Source organism: Miniopterus natalensis, chromosome 2 (assembly GCF_054644295.1).
Source record: "Miniopterus natalensis isolate mMinNat1 chromosome 2, mMinNat1.hap1, whole genome shotgun sequence".
Classification (NCBI taxonomy): Eukaryota; Metazoa; Chordata; class Mammalia; order Chiroptera; family Miniopteridae; genus Miniopterus; species Miniopterus natalensis.
The window spans coordinates 21,126,320-21,152,041 of record NC_142082.1 but is presented as its reverse complement, the minus strand read 5'-3'; the positions used below and the strand labels follow the sequence as shown (position 1 = coordinate 21,152,041).

Genomic DNA, 25,722 nt, shown 5'->3' with positions numbered 1-25,722 from the left:
TTCTCAACTGAGAATGTGGCTCCTCAGGTTCCACTTCATTGTATATATTAGCCACCTTTCTGGATTTATACTGTTCAGTTCACTGGATTTATCAAGTTCAGTTCACTTTCTCCATAGTTTCTTGGCCTGCCTCCTTGTATGAGATACAGAATACTGTTCTATCTCTTCTTTGCCAATTGGAACAAAAGAGGAGGTGACAAGCAGAGAAGCCACTCTCCAACCACACTTATCTATGACCATTGAGTCTCAATATACTCCTATTATTCCTGCCCCGGAGTTTCTGCCTTTTTCCCACAATGTTTTTCAAGTGAGGTCCAGGTAGAAAGTTCAACACTTTGTCTGTCTGCTTCGTGCATGTGATTGGGGTTCCCAGTATTATTAGGATAAGGATATTATATTTGTAATCAGAAAGCCACTGAATGAGATGAAGAGATCAGCCTCTCTGGCTATACGCTGCAGATTGATTTCTCAACCCCTTGTATAATCTTTTGGGTAATCAATGACACTGCATGAGTTATCTGAAAAGAATGTAATATATTCCCAGGTGGGCTCAGAAGCATGAGTAGGATTTCCAGGAACCAGTAAAACTGGTCTTACTTTTTCCCCCTATACTACTATCTAGTTTTAACAAGCACTACTAATAACAGCCAAGAAAGAATATTTTCTATTAACTCTCCTTTCACGTTGGTGTTCTTCATTTAATTAATTACTCTGGGTCTCCATTTTCCACTGGTCAAAACTAGTCCCCAGTAATCTGCCTCAAAGCTCTTCTACTTCATTCCAAAGATGCTTTCGGGAATCATCCAGGCATTTAGCTATTCATGGCTTTTCCCCTCCTCCCTTTTATTACCCCAAACTGTTTTAGCCTTTATTACTAAAGGGTTTAATTGTCAAATAAGACTCCCCAAACACAGATCTTACCCACAACAAACATTATAGTCAAACATCAGGTACGTAAAAAAAACATTTTCTCCCGGAGGAGCCTGAATCCATCAGCTGCATCTCTCAAAGATGTCCCTTAGTTGTTTTTTTCCCCCCCAGACATTCAAGCTGACTCCAGAAAAAAAAAAGATGAAAGTTTTAAGTAAAGTAAAAACAATATTGCTCATAATGGAAGCTATCTCAGTTTTTGTACTGTTAAAAACACAGCTTACATGATTATCTAGTTTCTCCAATTAACTATTCGGTCATAAATCAATACATTTCAAGTTTATAAAAATAACCTATGTATACAGAAAAGTACATCCTGCCAAAAAATACTCTTGATGTGGGTGGTAGTTAATTTTATGTGTCATCTTGATTGGGCCATGTGCCCAGATATTTAATTAATTATTATTCTGGGGGTTTCTATGAGGGTGTTTGATATGACATTAACATTTACATCAGTAGACTGAGTAAAGAAGATTGCCTTCTCTAATATGAGTAGGCCTCATCCAATCATCTATAGGTCTTAATAAAACAAAAACACTGACCTTCTTGAGAATAAGAAAGGGTTCTCCCTGACTGAGGAAACTGAACTTAGACATTGGCTTTTCCTGGATTTCAAGCCTACCAGCCTTTCGACTGGAACTATACCATCAGCTCTCCTAAAGCTAAAGGTGTGTCAGCTTACCCTGCACATCTTCGGACTTTTCAGCCTCCATAAACACGAGCCGATTCTTTAGAGTCAATCAATCAATTGCTCTCTCTCTCCCTCTCTTTTTCTCTCTCCATACACACACACACACACACACACACACACACACACACACACACACCCCAACCCCCCCCCCAATCCATCCACTTTTTATGGAGAATCATGACTGATACCGATTTTGGTACTGAAAATTAGGGTGCTGCTGTAACAACTGCCTAAAAGTGTGAAAATAACTTTGGAACTGAGAAATGGTAGAGGCTGGAGGAATTCTGAGGCGCATTTTAGAAAACCTAGATTACTGTGAAGGTAAAATTATGAAAATATGTAATTTCAAATAAGTATCTATTTTTCACATATTTATGATAAAATAACATATGTGTACAATTATATGTTACATGTTAAATTATCATGCTTTTATTTTGGTATGATACACAGTCTGATATAGCTTTGTGTTAGTTCTCTATAAAGTGGGTCACCCTAGGTATGACTACCCCCTAGTATCTAAGCTACAGATTAGACTGCCCAGGAGATTCATTATTTATTTACCTCCAGAGGAAAGGGAGTAAGGGTGGACAAGCCCTCTTCTGCACCCAGATTATTTTAGGTGGGCTCCCATACATTCTGGAACAGGGAGTATCCCCGAGTTGTACTCAGTCTCATCCAGGCCTCCTTGATTTCAAAACAGTGCTCAGGAAACCCAGGGAAAGGGAGCAGGGAATGCCAAAAGATTAAACTGGAACCCTTATAATTCAGGAAAAAGGAATAAAACACAGCCTGAAAGATTCTAGTGGAATTAATATAGCAATGAGTACTAACACTCTTTTAGACCAGGAATATATAAAACAATCCAAAGTGATCAATCTAAATTAACTAGTGAAACTAATGCACTGGAATTTCTACTTTTAAAAGTGCCTAATATTGGGTATACTTTATGTCAGTAAACAATGTTAATGTTGATATAGGAAAAGGAGTACAAACTTACACAGTCCAAGATGTTTTTAACCTTACAATTAAAATAAAACTGTGTTTTTTGGCTTTAGTTCTCTGGTAATATAGCTTGTAATCGATACTTTAATTTATTCTCTTGCATATTATCTTTCTACATTTTATTTAAAATTTTTTATGTTGACAGAATTGCAGGTGCCCCCCCTCCCCCTTTGCTCACCTCCACCCACCCCCTTTGCTCACCTCCACCCACTTGGCCTTTACCACACAACTGTCCATGTCCAAGGCATATGCATATATATTTCTTAGCTAAAGACACTAACCTGTTTCAGATATGTGCCCATCATCCACACTTCCAAATGCTTTTGGCTTTGGACTGCAACTAGGAGGACTAAACCCAGCTTTACAATGGCAATGGTTAAAATTGTTGCAAACCTAGAATAATCAGAAAATAGAACAATTTTTTATGTACAAGGCTGTTTTACAATCGAGACCCATGAACATTCTATACTTATTTAACAGATAATTTATTCCAGAGAAGTTATCCCTTCTAGAAAATTTATATTAAATAGACAAATTCAATAAATTTTCACAAATTTTCTCTTGAAATTGTCTATACCTGAAAAATTGCATCTAGTTTCTTTTACCAAATCAATTTTTTTTACTTTTTTTAACTCTCCACACAGCAAAACCCAAATATTGGCAATTACTAGTAAATATACCAGTATCTGCCTTCTCTCTATAAAAATAAAATGATTTTGGTTATATGGTAACACGTGCTGCTTATAGCATATCCACCTCACATATTTACCAAACATTTTCTACATCCAGAATCATCTTAAATGTTTCTACTTTATCTTCTCTAATAAATAGTTTGGCCAGGTTTCTTAGAAAAATAATGCTAAAGCTATAAATTATAGACTGTTAAATGACACCAAGTAGTATAAAAATGATTTAAGAAATCATTCAAGTGATTTGTAAATTGCCAAACTGTTTATTGAATTTTCAAAACATGTTATTTAAAATGAAAATTGAAATTAATTACTTACTCCATTGTTCTGACAATCTCTAGTATTGTTGCAGAGAGTATCATTGATCTGGTGTTTAATCTCTCTACATTTAAATCTGACACAATACTAAAACAAATCAAAAGGAAATGAAAAATGATGTCAGTCAATCAGATTGTGTGCATTGATAATACGGATGAAAAAGTGAAGAAAATTCCAGAATTCATATTACTGAGGATTGGCATAAAAATAATAAAATAGAGTAATTGTGAGTACATTGAAATAAATGTGAAATAAACTATGTACCTTCAGACTATAAAGATGTAATCATAAGTAAGAAGCTGGAAGTTTTATTTTCTTACCATCTAGCACCAAAAGTCCTCTTAGAAAGATATATTTCAGAAAAATTACTTGATTAGTTCCTGGAATTCAAGAATTCACTGAGAAGCATTTTTTAAATGCTTATGCCTGGTCTCCACCTGAGACCATTATATCAACATCCCTGGGGGCAGGGTTCAGGCAATTATTGTGAGCAGTCAGGGTTGAGTACTAAGTGGTGGGAGATTGAGGTCTTAAAAATATTGGTATAAGGATACTCTCACAACCACATCAAAATTACAACTAAACTACGTAACAACCATCATTCCGAACCACCTGAAATCTAGCTGAATGGAAGTCCTACAACTAGGGATTTAACGAAGTAGCCACATCAAGACTGGAAGGAGGGGCAGAGACCGGGATTGGGCTGGTCTCACACCCATGTGTGGCAAATAAAAATCGGGAGAGATTTCTCACCTGTGGAGGTCACCCCTGAAGAGCAAGGGGTCCCAGCCCCATACCAGGCCTCCCAGCCCAGGGTTCCAGTGCCAAGAGGAGAGGTCCCCATAGCTTCTGGCTGTCAAAACCAGTGGTGAGTGTGGCTGAATGAGATGGAGGGGCTGCTGGAGTCCCAGGCAGTTTCCCTTAAAGGGGCCAAACATGATCTTACTCAGACTCACTCCCTCTGAACTCTAGCCCTGGGACAGCAGCTTAAAAGGAACCAAAGACATACAGGCAGGGGACTGCACGGTCTGGCATCAGGGCAAGAGCGAGGGTGGAGGGAAGCTTATTGCCAGACAAAATTGGTAGTAGAGGCCATTGCTCCTTTTCTGAGACAGCCTTCCCTCTCCCCACCAAAGAGCAGGCAGGTAGGTGCCATATCTGAGTCTCCATCAACCTGTCTCACTCTGTTCACCCTACCCTGGTGATTCCCTGAGACCCCGCCCCACCCAACTTGCTAGTCCCCCTAAACTGTTTCCAGTGGCTTTCCCATACATATGGCCTGTCACAGCTCATGCTTCAGAATTTCCTAAAATCTCTCAAACAAGTAGTATCTGGCCTCTCTGTACCCTGTACCTCTTCCTGAGTGGCTCCAGGCTCGGCACTAGCAGCAGCCAGCCTTGGTTCACATCTTGGCCTCTCCTGGGCACCTCTAGGCCCAGCACAAGTAGCAGCCATCTGCAGATCACTCTGTATTCATGCCAGGTATCCTCAGGCAGAGCACAGACAGTGGCTGACCCTGATTCTTCCGGGAGGCCCCAGACCCAGTGCACCCAGTAAATAGCTTCAGACCATGCCGATTATAACCCTAGCACCTCCACAAGCAGACTCCATGAGCACCAAAGCCCCACCTAAACAAGTTCTGCTCTGTACGATCACCTCCTCACAGCAGCTCATCTTCTGTAGTCACAGCTGGTCTTCACAGCCCACCAGCCTGGGAGGTCAACCCCACCCAGTGACATGCCAACAGCAATCAAGGCTCAACTACAATAGTATAGTGCTCACAGTCCACACAGGGGTGTACCTGGAGTGCCTAGCTTGGGTGACTGGGGGAGCTGCACCACTGGCCCTGCAGGACACCTACTATACAAGGACACTCTACCAAGTCTAGAAAACATAACAGCTCTACCTAATACATAAAAACAAGCATAGGGAAGCAGCCAAAATGTGGAAACAAAGAAAAACTTACCAAATGAAAGAACAGGAGAAGTCTCCAAAAGAAGAACTAAATGAAATGGAAGCAAGCAAACTATCAGACATAGAGTTCAAAACAATGGTTATAGGGATGCTCAAGAAACTTAGTGAGAACTTCAATAGCAGGAAAAACAGGTAGAAACCATAAAAAAGAATCAGTCAGGAATGAAGGATACACTAACTGAAATGAAGAATAATTTACAAGGGATCAACAGTAGAGTAGATGACGCTGAGAATCAAATCAGCAATTTGAAACACAACGAAGCAAAAAACACCCAATCAGAAGGGCAAAAAGAAAAAAGAATCCAAATTTAAAAAAAGAGGATAGTGCAGAAAGCCTCTGGGACAACAATGCCAATACTTGCACCATGGTGGGTGCCAGAAGGAGGAGAGCAAGAAATTGAAAACGTATTTGAAAAAATGTTTTAAAATATGTTTTCACTGATTTTAGAGAAAGAAGATGGGGGAGAGAGAGAGAGAAACATCGATGAGGGAGAAAAATTGTACAGCTGCCTCCCACACACCACTAACTGAGGATTGAGCCCACAGCCCCGGGCATGTGCCCTGACCAACCAGTGACTATTGGCACATGGGATGACACCCAACCAACTGAGCCACATTGGCCAGGGTGAGCATCTTTCATATGCCTATTGGCCATATGCATTTCCTCCTCAGAGAAGGGTCTATTCAGGTACTTTGCCCATTCTTTAGATGGTTTGATTTTTTGATGATGAGTTTTAGAAGTTCTTTATAATTTTGGATATTAATCCTTATCAGATGTATCATTGGCTAATACGTTTTCCTGTTCAGGGGGTTGTCTTCTCATTTTTTTGGCAATGTCCTTTGTTGTGCAAACCTTTTTAGTTTGATGCAGTACCATTTATTTATTTGTTTGTTTGTTTGATTTACCTTACCCAAGGAAACATATCAGAAAAAAAATATTGCTACAAGAAATGTCTGAGATGTTACTGCCTATGTTTTCTTCCAGGATTTTTTTATAGTTTAGAGTCTAACTCTGAAGTCTTAAATCCATTTTGAGTTTATTCTTGTGTGGTGTAAGGTCTATTTTCATTTTTTTGCATATATCTGTCCAAGATTCCCAAAACTATTTACTGAAGACACTGTTTTAAACCTTAAACTTTTTTTACATTTCACATCTGAAAAACTAAACTAAAATAACATGAACAAGGATGGGGGGAAATCCCATGGCCTATTGTTTTTCAAATGAATGATCTAAACCACACTGGGGGGGGGGGGAATAAATTAACCCAAGTAACTCTTGAATAAAATATGTTTATACATTCAGGTTAAAGACAAAATAACTAAAAACAAATATTGAATCCTAATTAGTATTTTATCACAGTAGAATGAGTTTAGCCATTCTAAAACAACTTAATGGGTATTCTAGATGCATTCTAGGATGGCACAATATAGATGTGAATAAAGGAACAAAGTGTGTCAGTGTTAGAGGTAACAGTTAAATATATGAAAAGGTAGGAGGCTAGAATGAATCTTATATTATGCGTTCAATTTGAGAACATAATTTTTATCTCATAGTTTTTAATGTAGATATATAGATATATATATGACTATATATACATACATATATGCATATATACATATACATGAATATATACATGGATATTATATAGATATATATTTCCTAGATCTTTCTGCTGATGGGGCTAGACCAGTGAAACTCCGGTAGCAAAAATCACAATTAGTACCTAGATCTTGGTTTCTAACTACCCTTTCTCATTAAAATGAACCAGGGCTCCTGGGAGAATGGCAAATTCTGGGAATCAGGGCAGGAAACATACAAAATGAACCTAAAACAGCTTGTGATTCCAGAAAGTAAGGAAGCACTCAAAAAGAAAACAAAAATCCCACTATGATTAAGAGTATGTCAAAGCGACACAGGAGCCAACTGAAATGGCCAAAGCTAGAACAATATGAACAATGAAATTAAGTCATACTGGATAATAACCCAAGCTATAACATAAATATCCACTGAGTCCATACTGTCAAAAATATATGATTGAATAAATAGAGAATAGACAAAACTGTGCAGAATTCAAAATGATTTAAGTACATCCTGAGCTCACAAGAAGGTGGAATATAACTTACTACTCCTTAAGTGTGGGCTATGCATAGTAACCTCTTTCAATATAGAAAGGGAAAATGAAAAATAATTTACAGTGAGAAATCTGGAAAACATTACCACACTCAGATGATCAAAGTTAACATCAATAAGTATGTACACTTGATATGATACAATGAACCGGTACTTTACCTCTGTAGTCTTCCCACGAAGGAGAAGGGGAAAAGGAAATTCTAAGAAACTGTCACTGTCCAGAGGAGCCTAAGTATTCACAACTAATAAATGCAAAGTGGTACCCTGGGTTGAATCCTAGAAAAGGACATTAAGTGAAAGCTAAGGAAATCTGAATGAACTATTAAATTTAGTTAATAATAATGTATCAACATTGGTTTATTGATTATGACAAATTATCACACTCGTGCTAGATGTTAATAATAGAGGGCACTGGATGTGTTGCTTAGGGGTAAAGATGGGCAAGTGGGCAAGAGGAAAGGGGTGATGGTATGTTCTAAAATTTGATGTGCTGATGGTTGTGCAACTCTATAAATTAATCAAAAGCAATAAACTGCACACTTACCATAGCTGATATGTAAACGATACCTCTATCAGATTGTTTTAAAATGCATTGGTTGGTATTGTATTACCATAAGAGATGTTGAAAACATTTGTAATTTTGTAGTTCTAATTACCATTTCAGGACCACAGGCTGTGCCATCTTGTACAAATGTGTCATCCCTCAAATGGTCACCTGTGCTCCATTCTCGATATGTAGATACACATATTTCGTCGCGTATATGTGCATAAATCACAGATAAATTTGTACGTATTATTAATTTTTTATGTGGCCAGGAACAAACTAATTTTCCACACATAAGATCACTAGAAGCATACAGCAGAAAAAAAATTCTCTTATTATTAACATAGATTGCTGATATAGCTAAGTTAAAAAGGTATTTTACTAACTTAAACCGAGGTTTCAAGAACTTTCTCAGTAAGTTTCCTGAGCACACTGACTTATGTATAATGTGGCTCATTTTGTTTTGTGAGGCAATGTGGCAAGGGAAAAAATTAATGATTTTTGCAATCTGTTGGCCCTGATCTCTCCTATATTACCTTCTGATATTTAAGCAAATGGTTGCTGGTCTTCAATTTTTTTCATTAGTAAAATAGGATAACTCTTACTTTAAATGTTTGATGTATTAAATTTATTTATAATATATATAATGTATGTAAACTACATAACACAATGTCTAGCTCATCACAACAATAAACAGAGGTAATTTTTATGGTCATTGTTGTAACGTTATAGGCGCATTTTATTTGTAGGCAATGGGTAATAATGCTGTTCTCAGATCATGAAAGAAAGAAAACCTGGTATAAAATACCACTTTAGTGTATTCTAAATCCTATAATATATTCTAGGATCTTAGCAACATATAACTTACATTTTTAAAAAAATTAGAATTGTCTAAATACATACGGAGCTCCACAACTCCTATAGCGGCCACACTGTCCATATTTATCTGCTCTTGTATTTATTTCATCATAACAAGCAAATGAAGCACCTGTAGAATCTAAATAAAAAAATAAGTAAATTATAACACATAATTCCAATTATCATTAAAGAAATAATAAACTTACTATGGAAATTACAATGTGATTTGCTAGGGAGATTTATAATTTACCTAGCATTAAATAGTGGCTGGGGGTAGATATATAATTAAAAGGAGATTCCCCTCATTTTAAGTCTGCTGGGCTTTCTTCTTTATGAAACAGAGATAAACAGCAACATTATTCAAATGGCTCTATATTGTTAAAAGAATAAGCAACTCTCTATTTCTGCTAAGTTGTTTACTTTCCTCCCTTCATTCCATACCCAATGTGAAAACAGAGTTTGCTCTTATTCTAAACAAAACAGGAGAGAAATAGTATCTATAGTGAAATACTGATAAGAAGCCCAAAGACCTCTTATTCCACACGAGATGCCTCATCTCTGCTCCCAACCATCCTAACAATCACTAAGTGGGAATTGTTGAATTTTCAAATTAGGAAGGATGTCAGTGTTATCTCCTTCAGCCCTCTTATATATGTGGTTATGTCTAATTTAAAAACTGTGAACAATTCAAATGTATGTAACAGCTGCCTCATCACTCAGACCTGGTGATTTAGAGGTGGGTTGGGCTGATCATGCTAACCCACCTATAATAGGAACAGGTCTTTTACTGAAACCACTATTAACTGAACAGGGAGCTCTCTTCGGCAATTTCACGTTCTTTCATAGTTGGAGAACATTATAAATTTTACTCTCTCTCCTGAAAGACATAATCCATACATACATAGGATGCTACTAAACAGTCAAAATAGCAGAATCCACCATAATCAGCCTTTTCTCTTTTGAAAAAACCTACTTTTAAAAAAAAATTTTTTTCTTTTTTAAATATATCTTTATTGATTTCAGAGGGAGGAAAGGAGATGGAGAGAAAGAGACAAAAATATCAATGATGAGAGAGTCATTGATCAAGCCCAGAACCGGGCATGTGCCCTGACCGGGAATCGAACCCTGATCGCCTGGATCCCAGGTCGACACTCAACCGCTGAGCCACGCCCGGCCGGGCTAAAAAAATTTTTCTTTGTTAACCTATATCAGAAGTTATTTTTTCCAGTGACTTTTTAGAGAGAGTGGAAGGGAGGGAGGGAGAGGGAGAAAGAGAGAAACATCGATGTGAGACAGACACATCAATTGGTTGCTTCCCACATGAACCCCAATCAGGGCAGGGCTCGAACCTGGAACTCAGGTACATGCCCTAGACTGGGAATCAAACTGGTGACCCTTCCGTGCATGGGCTGACACTCTAACCACTGAGAAACACCAGCCAATGCAAGACCTACTCCTAACTCACCAATAAGTAATTAGTTTCTGTTTGCTATGCTCTAATCAAAATAATGCTCTGATTAAATCCAATTTAAATTGGGCAATTCTCCAAAATTCTTCTTTTTTTTTTTTTTAAATATCTTTACTGCTTTCAGAGGGAGGAAGGGAGAGGGAGAGAGAGATAGAAACATCAATGATGAGTCATTGATCGGCTGCCTCCTGCACACCTCCGACTGGGAATTGAGCCCACAACCCGGGCATGTGCCCTGACCGGGAATCGAACCATAATCTGAATCCTAGGTCGATGCTCAACTGCTGAGCCACACTCAGCTGGGTCCAAACTCTATACAGGGCCAAGACTGGGATGGTGGAATATTTAAAGGGGTAAAAACTCAATAATTCAATAATATTGTAATGCATTAAAAAAAAAAAAATCAAACTTCATTGCAAGGAAAATCTATGATGAACAAAAACACTAAATTTTAGATAGGGATAGGTCATTGTTTGTTCTATAAAACCTGTGCCATTTGAAAAACCCTTCCAGTCCACCCAGTTCCCTTAATTGGCTTGGGAAGCCACGTCAGTAACCCACCACTCTGAACCACCCAGCATCCTCCACAGTGGCCTTTTTCAGCTCAACTTTTGAGGCTCAGGATGATAGGTATTTCAGCATTGTTTTCTTGACACCCAAGGCCCACTGCCCTGGCTGACTTACTCCTGGCCACAATTTTCTATGTCTCCCAAAATTAAGTCTGCTGTAGTTCTGTCATCTAATTCTCCTGGGCCCTGAGAGATTTATGCATATATGGTATCAACTTTCCTATTTGGCCAGCTTCAAACTGATTTCACCATGAAACCCAAATGAACAATGAAAGACAGTGACCAGAAGTTTGGGACATTTTAGGGCAGACTCTTGACACCCTTATAGCAACAGTGAAGTTACTGGGGTTCCCGGAACCCTGAGGGTGCAAGTTCCTTAATGGACAACGCCAACAGCTGGTCACATCAGGAACTGGAATGACCTGCTATGGGTGAGAATGTTCTTGGAAGAGATTCTGAGAAAGTAGTGGGATCAAGAAGATACATTTTTCACTTGGTAGGGCCAAGTAAAGGTCAGTAACTAGGGCGGGGGGGGGGGGGCAGTGTTTGTTTGGGAAGTTCTTTTTTTTGTTTTGTTTCCTACGTGGCTGCAATTATCTCTAGAAAGAAGACATTTATTTGTGTACTTTTATATATTTGTTCACCTTACTTGTTAATCCCTTGTATTTTGTAACTCACAGTGCTTTCCCATCACATTTTATTACCAGGGAAGGACTGTGATGAAGGTAGACAGGCATGTATGTTTCTGTTTATGGGTGAGGAAACCCAGTCTCCTGCACTTGGTGACGTTGATCTCAGTGCTCAAGAACATTACAAGCAGCTACTCCTAAGTTTGACTGTTTAGGGGTTATCAGCAGTTAAAGTGTAGAGCACAATCAAATGAAAGTATCATTTTAATCACCTGTGATTGAATATATGAGACAGGGAGAGGAAAAAGTAAGCTAATTCCATGAAATGTGTCCAGGTAAAGACACTCCAAGCACCACCTATAACTGCAGTGTCTAATGGAGTTTAGGAATATCAAAATACAATAAAACAGGCCCTGGTTGGGGGGCAAAAGGTCTGGTAAATACGTCTTTCAGAGTAAAATAGAAACAGGTTACAGCCAATGCATGCTTGGATGTCCAGGCTGAAGCTGTGAGGCTAAGTAGCATTGTTGGTGTGAATGTAAATTGGGGCAGCTACTATGGAAAACAGTATAGAGGTTCAATAAAAAGTTAAAAATACGAGTAAATAAATCCAGCCATCCCACATACGGCTCTATATTCAAAGGAACTGAAGTCAGGATCTCAAAGAAATATCTGTATTCCCACATTCATTGCAGCCTTAAAAATATGTAAACAACATACATGTCCATCAACAGATAAATGTAAAAGGAAATGTGTGTGTATGTGTGTGTATGTGTGTATGTGTGTATGTGAATATTATTCAGCCATGAAAAGAAGGAATGCCTGCCATTGGACACAACCTGGATGAATCTCGAAGGCAGAATGGTAAGTAAAATAAGTCAGACAGAGAAAGACAAATATTATATAACATCACTTATATGTGGAATCTGAAAAAACACCACCACCAAACTCAGAGAAACAGAGAGTAGTATGGTAATTATCAGAGGCACTAGGTAGTGGAAATAGGGAAATATGGCCAAAGGGTAAAAACTTCCAGTTATTGTCTTTACAAGTTCTGGGGATATAATGTATAGCATAGTGGTTATAGCTAATCAAATTGTATTATACACTTGAAAGTTGCTAAGAGAGCAAATCAAAGTTCTCACCACAAAAAAGAAATGGTAATTATATGACAGGATGGAACTGTTAGCTAATCCTGTGGTGGCAATCATTTAGCAATGTGTAAATGTATCAAATCAACATGTTGTAAACGTTAAATTTAAACAGTATTATATGTCAATTAGATCTCAATAATGTTGGGTGGCGGGGGGGGGGAGGGGAGCTATTGCAGAGGGAGAAAGACACCAGCAACATTACAGTGAACGAAGTCTTGGACTCTCCCCTCTCACAAATGCATTGATTCAACAATAATTCATGGATAAATTCCCTCTGTGGTGAATCCTAAACTAAATAACAGTCTCCTTTACTCCGAGAGAATACAAAACCAGACTCACTAAAGCCAGTAGGGAGATTCAGGGCAACTTCTCAATAGAGACTCACCCTTGTCACAGTGCCTTTCAAGCAGGAAGAGACCATCTACCTCCCAGTTTCACCCAGGAGAAGGAAGGGATTTGTGTCCATGCCCAGGACCCACACATTTCCAAAGAACTGGAATCTATCTTGCCAGTTCTTGGAGCTTGGATGGGTCTGGACAGTCTAGCTGCCCAGGAGACAACAAAGGTGACAGCTTAGGCTAGTAGACACAATAATACCCCTCCAGATCACCACATAAGTGAGTGCATGAATAATCCCAGATCTCACTTTTTGCATTGGAAGGAAAAGAGCTGATCCATTTTTCCAAAGCTCCTAGTACCAAACAGAAGTCACAGAGCTTACAATATATTAATTATATTGAAAAATGGACTAAAGGGGTTCAACATCAGACTAGACCCACCAGAAAAAAAAAATCAGTGAACTCTCAGAGAAGTCATTAGAAATTAGTTAGTAAGAGCAAGGAAGATAAAAGAATGCAAAGGAGTAAAGCTTAATAAACTTATGGGACACAACCAAAAGGACTAATATGCATTATTGTAGTCCCAGAAGAAAAATAGAAGGAAAAGATCAGAAAGCATATTCAAAGAAATAATGGCTAAAAAGTGCCCAAATTGGAGGGAAGAAATGGACATCCAGATCCACTAAGACCAAAGAAATTCACATAAGTTGAACCCAAAGAAATCCATGGGAAGACACATCATAATCTGTGAAAATTCAAAGACAAAAAGAGAATTTCAAAAGTAGAAAAAAAGGGAGTCGCCACATACAAGAGACCCCCTATAACACTATGAATGAATTTTTCAGCAGAAACCTCCAGGCCAGAAGATGGTGGGATAATTCCAAGCTGAAAGGAAAAAAAATCTGTCAACAAAGAATATTTTACTGGGCAAAACTACCTTTCAAAAAATTAAGGGAAGAGAAACAAGATGGCGGCACAGGAAACAGCTGCACCCGTCACCTCCCGCAACCACATCAAAATCACAACTAAAATACAGAACCACCATCACTCAGAGCCTCCTGAAATCCAGCTGAAGGGAAGCCCCGCAACCAGGGAACTGAAGAAGCACCGAGACCAGCAGGAAGGGGCGGAGAAGAGGGCGGGTTGAGGCTGAATCCCGGAGACACGGTTTAAACCCCGGAGGGAATCTTGGTGGTGGGGGTTTCCCGGAAGAGTGAGGGGGCACCTGGTGGTCAGACTCGATCGCGCTGGATTTCAACCCTACCACATCCACAAGTGACACTCAAGGGATGCACATGGTGAACACCAAAGCTCCACTGAAGTAAATCCTGCTCCATAGGGGTGCCTCCAGCACAGCAGCTCTTTGGCTGTAGTTGCAGCTGGTCCTCACGGCTGATTGGCCTGGGGATCAATTCTTCCCACTGAAGTCAACAGCAACCAAGGCTCAACTACAACGGGACAGTGCACACAGCCCACACAGGGGAGCACCTAGAAGGCCCAGCTCAAGTGACTGGGGAGGCTGAGCCTCTGGACCCTACAGAACATCTACTACACAAAGCCACCTACAAATTTCAGGAGACATAGCAGCTCTACCTAATAGATGTAAACAAACACTCGGAAGCAGCCAAAACGTGGAGGCAAAGAAAGGTTAAAAAGGAAAGAACAGAAGAAATCTTTAGAAGAGGAATTAAATGAAATAGATCCAAGCAAGCTAACAGATACAGAGTTCAGAATTTTGTTTATAAGGATGTTTAAGCAGACTATTAGGGAAATAACTGAGAAAATCGATAACATAATAAAGTACCAATTTGAAATGAAGGCTACAGGAACTGAAAAGAATAATTTACATGGAATCAACAGTAGAGTAGAGGATGCTGAGAATCAATTCTGCAGCTTGGATCATGAGGAAACAAAAAACACCCAACCAGAAGAGCAAAATGAACAAAGAATCCAGAAATATGAAAATAGGTAAGGAGCCTCTGGGACAACTTCAAGAGGCCCAACATTCGTGTTATTGGGGTGCCAGAAGGCGAAGAAACAGGCCAAGAAATTGAAAACCTATTTGAAAAAATAAAGACAGAAAACTTCCCCTACCTGGGGAAAGAAATCAACTTACAAGTCCAGGAAGCACAGAGGGTCCCAAACAAGAGGAACCCAAAGAGGCCCACAGCAAGACACATCATCATTAAAATGCCAAAGGTTAAAGACAAAGAGAGAATCTTAAAAGCAGCAAGAGAAAAGCAATTAGTTACCTACAAGGGAGCACCCATACAACTGTCAGCTGATTTCTCAACAGAAACTTTGCAGGCCAGAGGGAGTGGCAAGAAATATTCAAAGTGATGAAAGACAAGGAACTACAACCAAGATTGCTCTACCCAGAAAAGCTATCATTTAGAACTGAAGGTCAGATAAAGAGCTTCACAGGCAAGGAAAAGCTAAAGGAGTTCATCACCACCAGACCAGCACTACAGGGAAAGTTGAAAGATCTTCTTTAAGAAGCTAGTGAACAAAAGAATCTGAACAACTAAATAGATCCAGAGACATTTACACAGGCAACAGATGATCATATTTCAGAGGAAAGAGAGAAGGGGAGTGGAGGGTGGGAAGAGATTAACCAAAGAAGTTATATGCATATATGCATAACCCATGGACACAGTTAATAATGGGGTGAAGGCCAGGGGAGGGGACAGGAGTGAAGTGGAGGGGGTCAATGGGTGGGGGGGAAGGGGACATCTGTAATACTCTCAGCAATAAAGATAAATTTTAAAAAAACTTAAGGCAAGACAAAATCAAAAGCTAACCAGTAGACCTCCCTTATACAAAATGCTCGAGTGAGTGACAGCAGCATCGTAGGGCCTAAGATATCCCTCCTTTTGTCCCCTCCTCAACTTTCAAAATCACAGTCCACATATATTTATTATGGATTTGGTCTGTTTTATATGTTCAAGGAAGAACAAAAAATGGGAAAAAATCATTTCCCAGCTTTGAGGAATTAAAGATTTAGGTGTAAACACAGAAAACATGATGTTAAAACAGTAAAACACTACTAGCTGGAATAATAATGCAATGAAGCTTTCAAAAATTTTTAGGTGGATTGTTTTTAAAAATCTTGAAGAGAGATTCCAAATATCAAGTGAATTGGGTTTTTCATCTGTTTTTCCAAATTTCTTATTGTATTAAAATACACAGTACAAAGTTACCATTTTAAGTGTACAACTCGGTGGTATTAAATACATTCATATTATTGTGTGGCCATCACTACTATCCATCTCCATAACTTTTTTCGTCTTGTAAAACTGAAACTCTATACCTATTTAACAACTTTCCATTCCTCCCTCCTCCAAGCCACTTGCAACCACCATCCTACATTCTGTATCTATGATTTTGACTATGCTAAGTAACCTCCTATCAGTGGAATCATACAGTATTTGTCTTCTTGTGACTAGCTTATTTCACTAAGTGTAATGTCCTCAAGGTTCATCCATGTTGTAGCATATTGCAAAATTTCCACCTCTTAAGGCTGAGATTATATATATATATATCCTTTTGCTTTATCCATGTATCTGTCAGTGCACCCTTGGGTTGCTTCCAAGTTTTAGCTATTGTGAATAATGCTGCTATAAACATAGGAGTACAAATATGTCTTACAGACATTACTTTTCAGTTCTTTTGGATATAAACCCAGAAGTGGAATTGCTGGGTCATATGCTAATTTTATTTTAAATTTTCTAAAGGACCTCCATAGTATTTTCAACAGTGAATGTATCATTTCATATTGCCACCAACAGGGCACAAGGGTTCCCATATCCTAATATCCTCACCAACATGTTGTTTTCTGTTTGTTTTGTTGTTGTTTTTATAGTAGCTGCCATAATGCATGTGAGGTAATATTTTACTGTAGTTTTGATTTTCATTTCCTTAATTATTAATAATGTTGAACTTCTTTTCATGTGCTTATTGGCCATTTGTATATTTTCTTTGGGAAAATGTCTATTTAAGTCTTTGCTCACTTTTTGAGCTATTTGGTTTTTGTTGTTGAGTTTTAGGAGTTTTCTATATATTCTGAATATGAATTTCTAATCAGATATATGATACGCAAGTATTTTCTCCCAATGGAAGTACAAAGCAGCCAGAAAGCAATTAATGAGACGGCATTAGTAAGCCCTTACATTTCCGGCCAGATAATTTTTGTTGTAAGGAATGTTCTTTGCATTGTAGAATGTTTAGTAGCATCCCTGATTTCTACCCTATAGAGACCAGTATCAGTCTCACCCCAGTTATAAAAAACAAAACTATCTGCAGGCATTGCATTCAGTAGGCAAAGGCCAAGAATGCTGCTAAGTATTCTACAATGCACAGGACAAACCCCCTCACCCCCACCTTTGACAACAAAGAAATGTCTCTGCCTAAAATGTCAATAATTCAGAGGTTGTTGAGCTAGTACTCACATGCTTTTAGGAGCCATACAACTCATTTTGGTGACAGATCCCACTACTAATGTGTGTGACTTTACAACTAATGAAATTTTCTACCTCCTGGAAAACAAACATCACCACAAACTAAACACCACCAAAACTTTAACATCACTTATATATCTAAAATAGGGAGTTTCTTTATGTGCAGAAATAACACTGAAGGTCATGCTGTAACAGCTGGACTTTTAAAAATACTAAATTTGGCAAGGAGCTTAGAAAAGGGTGGTACATTTCCACTTGAGGTATTTTTACTGATCTAATTTTTAAAAAGACGTAATGCTTAAATTCAACGTCCTTTACCATATATGTCTCTACTTTAAATATCATCGCTTCATGCAGAAGCTGTCTTTAAATGTTATGCCATAAGCAAATTTTGTCCAGAAACCAATAATTTGGTGGAACATGATGATTTGTATTAGGTCTGTAGAATAAGCTTTTTATTGGTTGCTGCCTATAAACCATATATGATTTTTCTGTTGGAAAGCTAATGCCCACTTCATAATTACATGAAACCCTCCTCAAGACAATTCTAGTAACAGATGTCTATGACAGGCCTTCATACATGACCTAGTCAAAGAATTATAATTTGGATTGAAACACTGATGACTGAGGATAAATTTTCAACAGCAGCCTTTCGCCTCCAAGCTCTACAGGAAGCCACAAAAAAGGAATTGTTTTCCAAAAATGAGTACAAGTGTTGACTGGCAGCCAGTCCCAGACTTATCTTGTCCTAGATGCATTAATACAAGTGATCACTTGGACTGGCCAGACATTAATTAGAAAATAAGAAATTCCTCCAAAAAGAAAGTTGTACTATTTTAGGAGATGATTATTGTACTTATTCACATACAGTTTCTCACAGAGGGCTTTGAAATCACTGCTAATACTAAACAAACAGTAAATAAGATAAATTACCTGGGCAACACCTAGCTGACACCCCGCTATCATCTAACACTAAAAATATCTGGCGAGCACTCAGGTTTATTTTCCTAGTTTTATGTGGGGATATATTGAATGTGGAGTACACATTTATGTTTCTCCTGATTTTAATGGTAATTTGATTTTTTCTCAATTATGTTTTAAATACTGTTCTAATGTAGCCACTGTCTTGACAGGTGGCAAACTACGATTCTATAGAGAAGCAGGACAAAACTATAATTATTACCAAAACCTCTACCTCATCTCCTCTGGCATTCGTATTGATCTAGACAATACTTAGGATTTTCTCTTCTCACGTGGTGAAGGAAGGCCTAAGGAAGGATTAAGAATAAAAGATGTCTCTCTCTCAAAGAATCTAACCTGCATATGTGCAGGAAAATGTATAGTATTTCAATGAAGCTAATAATTCACACATTTATAGGAAACTATCAAACTGGACTAGACAAGCTGAAGCCCTCGCTTTTCAGCAAGCCCCTTTGAAAAGACCAAGTCTTGAAAGAGACACAATCAGTGATAGCCCTGCTTTGTTCTAGTACAAAACCTTGTTTCACTTAAGTCTAAACTAAACCCCACCACCTCAAATTCTATATACCGATTTGAGAAGCTGCATTTCTACTTGAGGGTTCTTCCATGTACAAATAAGAATTCCATATAAATTCACAGAGGGTGGGGGGTGTTTGTTTTACAGAATCAAGGAAGTCTTATTTCCCTTAACAGTAATATACCCTAGACAAGACTTCACTTATTAACAAATAACATCTACATTTTTGTTCTATAGAATTGAATAACAGAGCTTGCAGAATTTAGGAACTAAGAAGAAAATATGGTCATTACCTCCTCCAATTAAATTTTTACACTGTTCATCAAAAGTCTGACAATGCCCTTGATAACAGAAGGATTCATTTGCATTACAAGGTGATCCATTGCGTTTAAAAGTGTTAGGCACACAGTGTGAGTCAACTCCATTACAAAATTCAACAAAATCACATTCTTCATCAGTTGATTCCCTACAAAGTGTAGCAGTTGGTTTTATCTAGAAGGAAAAAGAAACATAAGAAAGGATTACATGTCAATGATACTCAAGTTTTCTCTCTCTTCAGGCTTTGATTTTCCATCTAAGTTGCTAAGATCAATGAGGACATTCTTCTAGTTAACTACTTAAGCACAGCATAGAAACTTAGGTGATTGAATTTATTGTGCCTAAATGAGTGGATAATGCTTCTGAAAGGTGTGATAAACACAAAGATAATCAGACTACCATAATTGTAAAAAAGAAAGTAGAGATAAGGAATTAATATAAAAATTACTTTCAGTCCATATGGCTATGCTCATATATGCAGCCTTTGGTTTCTCCATATGCCAGATATCAGCAACCATTTATAAAACAAAAAATAGACACCATAAACATTTAGAACAAAGTTTGTAGATTTTAAAAGAAGAAAATTTAAGGACACACAGAAAATTTATTTCACATACCACACTGCAAACAACTGTAAAAAGAAATAATTTCTCCAATTATATACCTCTGAACTCTTCAGTGCTTACTCTTTAGCTGATAGCTTCCAGGGTTCGCTTTCTATATATCTGCTTTTGCCAAGAAACATAGAACTATCATCACAGCAGATCCTTTCTTCAATTCAAGCCCCATTTTCTAAAGCTAACATCACTACCCTACGCAAACTAAGTCAAATTTGTTCTAGCTTTCCACGGTCCTAGAGGCCCAACTTATATAACATTCACACATATCCTCTCCCCCAGAACAAGTTTTCTGTATACTTTTTCTCACGTTTTCAACGTGTACTTGCTACCTTGTACAAATTTTCCAAGTGATGGATCAGATGACAAAACTCAATACTTTATTGAGAACATTCAAATAAAAACCAGTGATCAAAATTCTTGGTAAAGGGAAATATATATAATGGGAAAGTATTAACTTGTTTCTTGAGAACATGCATTCTTTTACAAATATGTATAAATTACAATCTTAATGTCATTCCAATTTCTTTTGCTATTAAGACAATTTATGACAGCAGTCTAAATATCACAGAAAATATGAGGGGAAAGTACAGAGATTTCCCATATAACCCCTGCTCCACACATGCAAAGCTTGCACCATTATCAATCTCTCTCACTAGAGGTGTTACCAAGGACATGACGACACCTTGGTTCTTGTCTTGTTGAAGGAAAGATTTCAATCAAGAGACAAAGTGTAGCAAAGTAAGAAAGAATGTATTGGCTGCAGCAAAAATATACTTAGGTCAGTGAAACAAGGAAGAACATAGGGAAAGCAACAGGAGAGCCTAGGCTGGGCTGCTTTGGCTCACTGAGAAGTCAGAGAGAGAAGGGGGTATTGGAGACAGGTTCAGGGGGTAAGCCTGAGACAAGTTGTCACTGCCCATTGCTCACTTGGTTGCAAGCCTTGTGGGATCCCCTCAGAGGGAAGAAGGGGGAAAGAGATGGTACTGCTGTGCTCCCTAGTGGGGAGCATGAGCTGGGTCCTTTGTCCTGAGCATATTTATCTCTTTCTTGCCGGTGAAATTCTTAAGGGAGGTCTCAGGGGATTGTCTCAATAAATAAGCTGAATATTCATCAGCTTTCCAGGTGTGCTCTTTCAAGGCTGTAGTCTCCACTAATTGGTCAGTGCCAAGGCAGGCGGTCATTAGTCAATGTATCTGCTCCTGAGGCAGCCATGGCATCCCTTGTCTAGTTTTGCTGCTTTTCTGGGCTTGGAGCTGAAACACAACTGCGGTCTAGATATTATCCTTAGGGAGGAAAAGGTCAGGGGTCTCTAAGCCGCATCACTAGCTATATGTAAAGTCAGGGGGTCCAAACCAAATGACCCACAATATGCTAAGGGAGGAGAGGTTACTCTGGGGGTAGGATCCTTATTTTCCCAGTTTTGCCCTTTGCTAGGCATCCAGGGCTTTTTGCCCTGGTGAGTTTCTGTCCCTGGACCATCATCGTTGCTCTGCTCATGTCTGCCTATCTACGTATATAACAGAGGGACATATTTGTTATAAATGATGAACCCATATTAATGCATTGAATAGGGCAAGAAGAACAATTTCACTTTACCCACATGACCTCTCCCCTCCCCCAAGGTGGCAGAGCTCAATATCAACAGAGACCCACTTGGCCCATGATTTCTCTAACAGTGGCAGACACACTGCCAAAGAGGCCCATTATTGTCATGTCCCACCCAGAACACTCAGGAAGTTGGCACAGTGGGCACTCTGGGGACAACCAGAAGTAGGGAAAAGGAACGAGGGCTCACAGACACTAGTGTGTAGATTACAACCACCAAACATATAGTCTATTAACTTGCCCATGATTCCACCATACCCACAGTCATGAACCAATAAAATCCCCTCACCTGAGGACACCCACAAGTAGCCAACAAACACCACCAGCACTCCAAACACATACCCTAGAGTTGGTGGCCCATCTCCCCAGCCACCAACAGTGTGTCCACATGGGCCACAAACAGGGTGCACAATCCTGCACACAACATATGGATATCAGCAGCTGGCTTGACTCTACTGAAATAGGAGAAGTTAGGCAACCTTAAACACTTCAGGGCGCTGCCTTAGGGAAAGTAAATGGGAGGCTCTCTGCATCTGGACTGGCCTTGCAGGCACACAATCCTAAATTTATTCCCAATGAGGGAATAAGAGAAGTAGAGCAAGCATACCCACAGAAGATATCTGAGACCCCTCAAAACTATCTGGGCTGACTTGGTGACTGGTTTCTTAATCATCTTAATCTTCTTAATAATCTTAAGCAAAGTTGGATATGAGAACAGATGGATAAATAAATAAAAATCAGAAAAACAATACATGAATAAAATGAGAAGTTTAACAAAGAGATAAATGATTTTTTTAAAAGAACCAAACAGAAATTCTGTATTTGAACAATAAAATGACTAAACTGAAAAATTCCATATAAAAAGCTTCAAAAGCAGAAGAAACAATAGACTTGGATACAATCATTATAAATTATCCATTCAGAGAAACAAAAATTAAAAAGAAGAAAACCTGTAAGTATTTGTGGGACACCATAAGAAGAAACAACATATGCATTATGGGATTCCCAGAGGAAGCAGAGAAAGAAAAAGGAGCAGAAAGCTTATTTAAGGAAATAATGACAGAAATATTCCCAAATCTGGGGAGAAAAATGTACATAAAGCCAAAAGAATTCTACATAAATTAAACATAGAGGGGTCTTCAAAAGACACATTACTAATAAATTTTCAAGAGTATTATGCTAAGTGAAATAAGCCATTCAGAGAAGGACAAGTATCATCAGATCGCACTCATATGTGGAATCTAGTGAACAAAATAAGCTGATGAACAAAATAGATCCAGAGACACCGAAGCATGGAACAGACTGAGGAATCTCAGAGGGAAGGCAGGGGTGGGGGAGTGCGGGAGAGATTAATCAAAAACTTATATGCATATATGCATAACCCATGGACACAGACAACAGTGTAAAGATTTTTTTTTTAAATTTAGCTTACTTTTTGGCTAGCTTACCCCATTAGAATGAAAGTTCCCGGAGGCTAAAGATTCTGAATCTGTTCTTTTTATAGCTATAATTCCAGCATCTAAAACACAGGCCGGCAAAAGAAAAAACTCAAACTGCTGAACAAATAAGTGAACTTGGAGACCATCTCTGGTTCAAACCCCTAATTTTGTAGATGAAATATCTGAGTTCTCCTTGGCTGAGGCAGAGCCAGATGTGCAAGTCTTTTATGCCAGCATTCTGCTTCCATGCTTTAGTAGAAAGTCTAGCAACTTCAACACCACACTTAATGCTGTTGACATACAAAAGAATGAAGCCCATGAGAAACTGGGTTCTTGCATCCTTGCATTTGCATCATGCTGACTTTTAATGTGCTTCTAATTGCTTTCCTATCACGTTGTAAATACCTATCTTCAACTATTAAATAAACTATGCTCTTCCATATTTAATTGCAAAACAATATACATAATTTTCCACTTATATAAGGTACATAGAGTACTCAAATTCATGGAAACAGAAAGTAGGATGGTGGTGGCCAGAGGCTGGGAAGAGGGTGAATGGGGAGTTATTTTTAATGAATACAGAGCTTCAATTTTGCAAGATGGCAAAGTTCAGGAAATGGAAGGTGGTGATGGCTGCACAACGATGTGACTATATTTAACACTATGGGACTGTACATTTGCCATCTTGAGAAAAAAGAACAGAGTGGGAGGGATCACACTACCAGACTTCAAACTATATTACAAAGCCACTGTAATCAAAATGGCCTGGTATTGGTACAACAACAGGCATATAGATCAATGGAACAGTACAGAGACCCCAGAAATAAACCCACGCCATTATGGTCAGTTAATATTTGACAATGGAGGCAAGAGTATCCAATGGAGTAAGGACAGTCTCTTCAATAAGTGTTGCTGGGAAAACTGGACAGATACATGCAAAAGAATGAAACTAGACCACCAACTTTCACCATACACAAAAATAAACTCAAAATGGATAAAAGACTTAAATGTAAGTCACGAAACCATAAAAATCCTGAAAGAAAACATAGGCAGTAAAGTCACAGACATCCCACGGAGTGGAATTTTCACTGATACATCTCCTAGGGCAAGAGAAACAGGAAAAAATAAACATATGGGACTACATCAAACTAAAAAGCTTCTGCGGAGCAAAAGAAAACAGCCTCAAAATACAAAGGAACCCCACAATCTGGGAAAACATATTTGCCATGGATGAATCTGATAAGGGGCTAATTTCCAAAGTGTACAAAGAACTCATAGCACTCAGCAAGAGGAAGACAAACAACCGAATTAAGAAATGGGCAAAGGACTTAAATAGACAGTTCTCCAAAGAGGACATACAGATGGCCAAGAAACACATGAGAAAATACTCGACGTCGCTAATCATCAGAGAGATGCAAATTAAAACCACAATGAGGTATCACTTCACACCTGTCAGAATGGTTGCCATCAACAAATCAACAAACGTCATGTGCTGACGAGGGTGTGGAGAAAGGGGAACCCTAGTACACTGCTGGTGGGAATGCAGACTGGTGCAGCCACTATGGAAAACAGTATGGAGGTTCCTCAAAAAATTAAAAATGGAGCTGCCGTTTGACCCAGTGATTCCACTCCCAGGAATGTATCCTAAGAATCCTGAAATATTCATCAGAAAGAATATATGTACCCCGATGTTCATAGCAGCACAGTTTACAGTAGCTAAGATCTGGAAACAGCCCAAGTGTCCATCAGTAGATGAGTGGATAAAAAAAGCTGTGGGACATTTACACCATGGAATACTACGCAGCTGTAAAGAAGAAGAATCTCGTACCCTTTGGGACAGTATGGATGGACCTGGAGAATATTATGCTAAGTGAAATAAGCCAGGCAGCGAAAGACAAATATCACATGACCTCGCTTATACGTGGAATCTAACGAACTTAATCAACTGATGAACAGAATAGATTCAATGACATGGAAGCAAAGATGAGACTGATGAATGTCAGAGGGATGGAGGAGGGCGGGTGGGTAGAATTTTTGTATGAGATCTAAGTTATCAGCTTAAAACAGACTATCATAAAGTGTTTTGTGTAATCCTTGTAGTAATCGCATCCAAAAAAATACAGGTAGTTGACACACAAAAGGAGAAATGAATCAAATCATATCACAATAAAAATTCATCAGTCTGTTCCATGCTTAACTGACAGATCTCAGAGAAAAGGGGGGAGGGGGACAGGAAGAGATTAACCTAAGAATTTGTATGCATATATGCATAACCCACAGGCACACAAAATAGTGTGGTGAAAGTCTGGTGTGGGGCAGGAGCTGGTGGGGGATGGACAAAGGGGGAGGAAATGGGGGACATCTGTAATAATCTCAATAAAAATAAATTTTTTTAATAAACTGTCACTTGAGACAAAGAAAATTATTATATAATGAAAGAGGTCAATTCATCAAGGGGATGTAACAATTATAAATATATATGCATTCAAC

The 25,722-nt window shown here is 38.5% G+C and overlaps 1 long non-coding RNA gene across 1 annotated transcript in view; it reads right to left on the bottom strand.

The window, feature by feature from the left end:
- Nucleotides 1-19,771, bottom strand: part of LOC107546125 (uncharacterized) — a 30,621-nt gene extending 10,850 nt beyond the window's left edge. Inside the window, exons 1-2 of the long non-coding RNA XR_015713981.1 lie at nucleotides 19,544-19,771; nucleotides 2,905-3,016 (exon numbers count right to left, since the gene is read on the bottom strand). This is a non-coding gene — a long non-coding RNA (uncharacterized LOC107546125). The remainder of the gene's footprint in view (nucleotides 1-2,904; nucleotides 3,017-19,543) is intronic.
- Nucleotides 19,772-25,722: the final 5,951 nt, after the last annotated feature.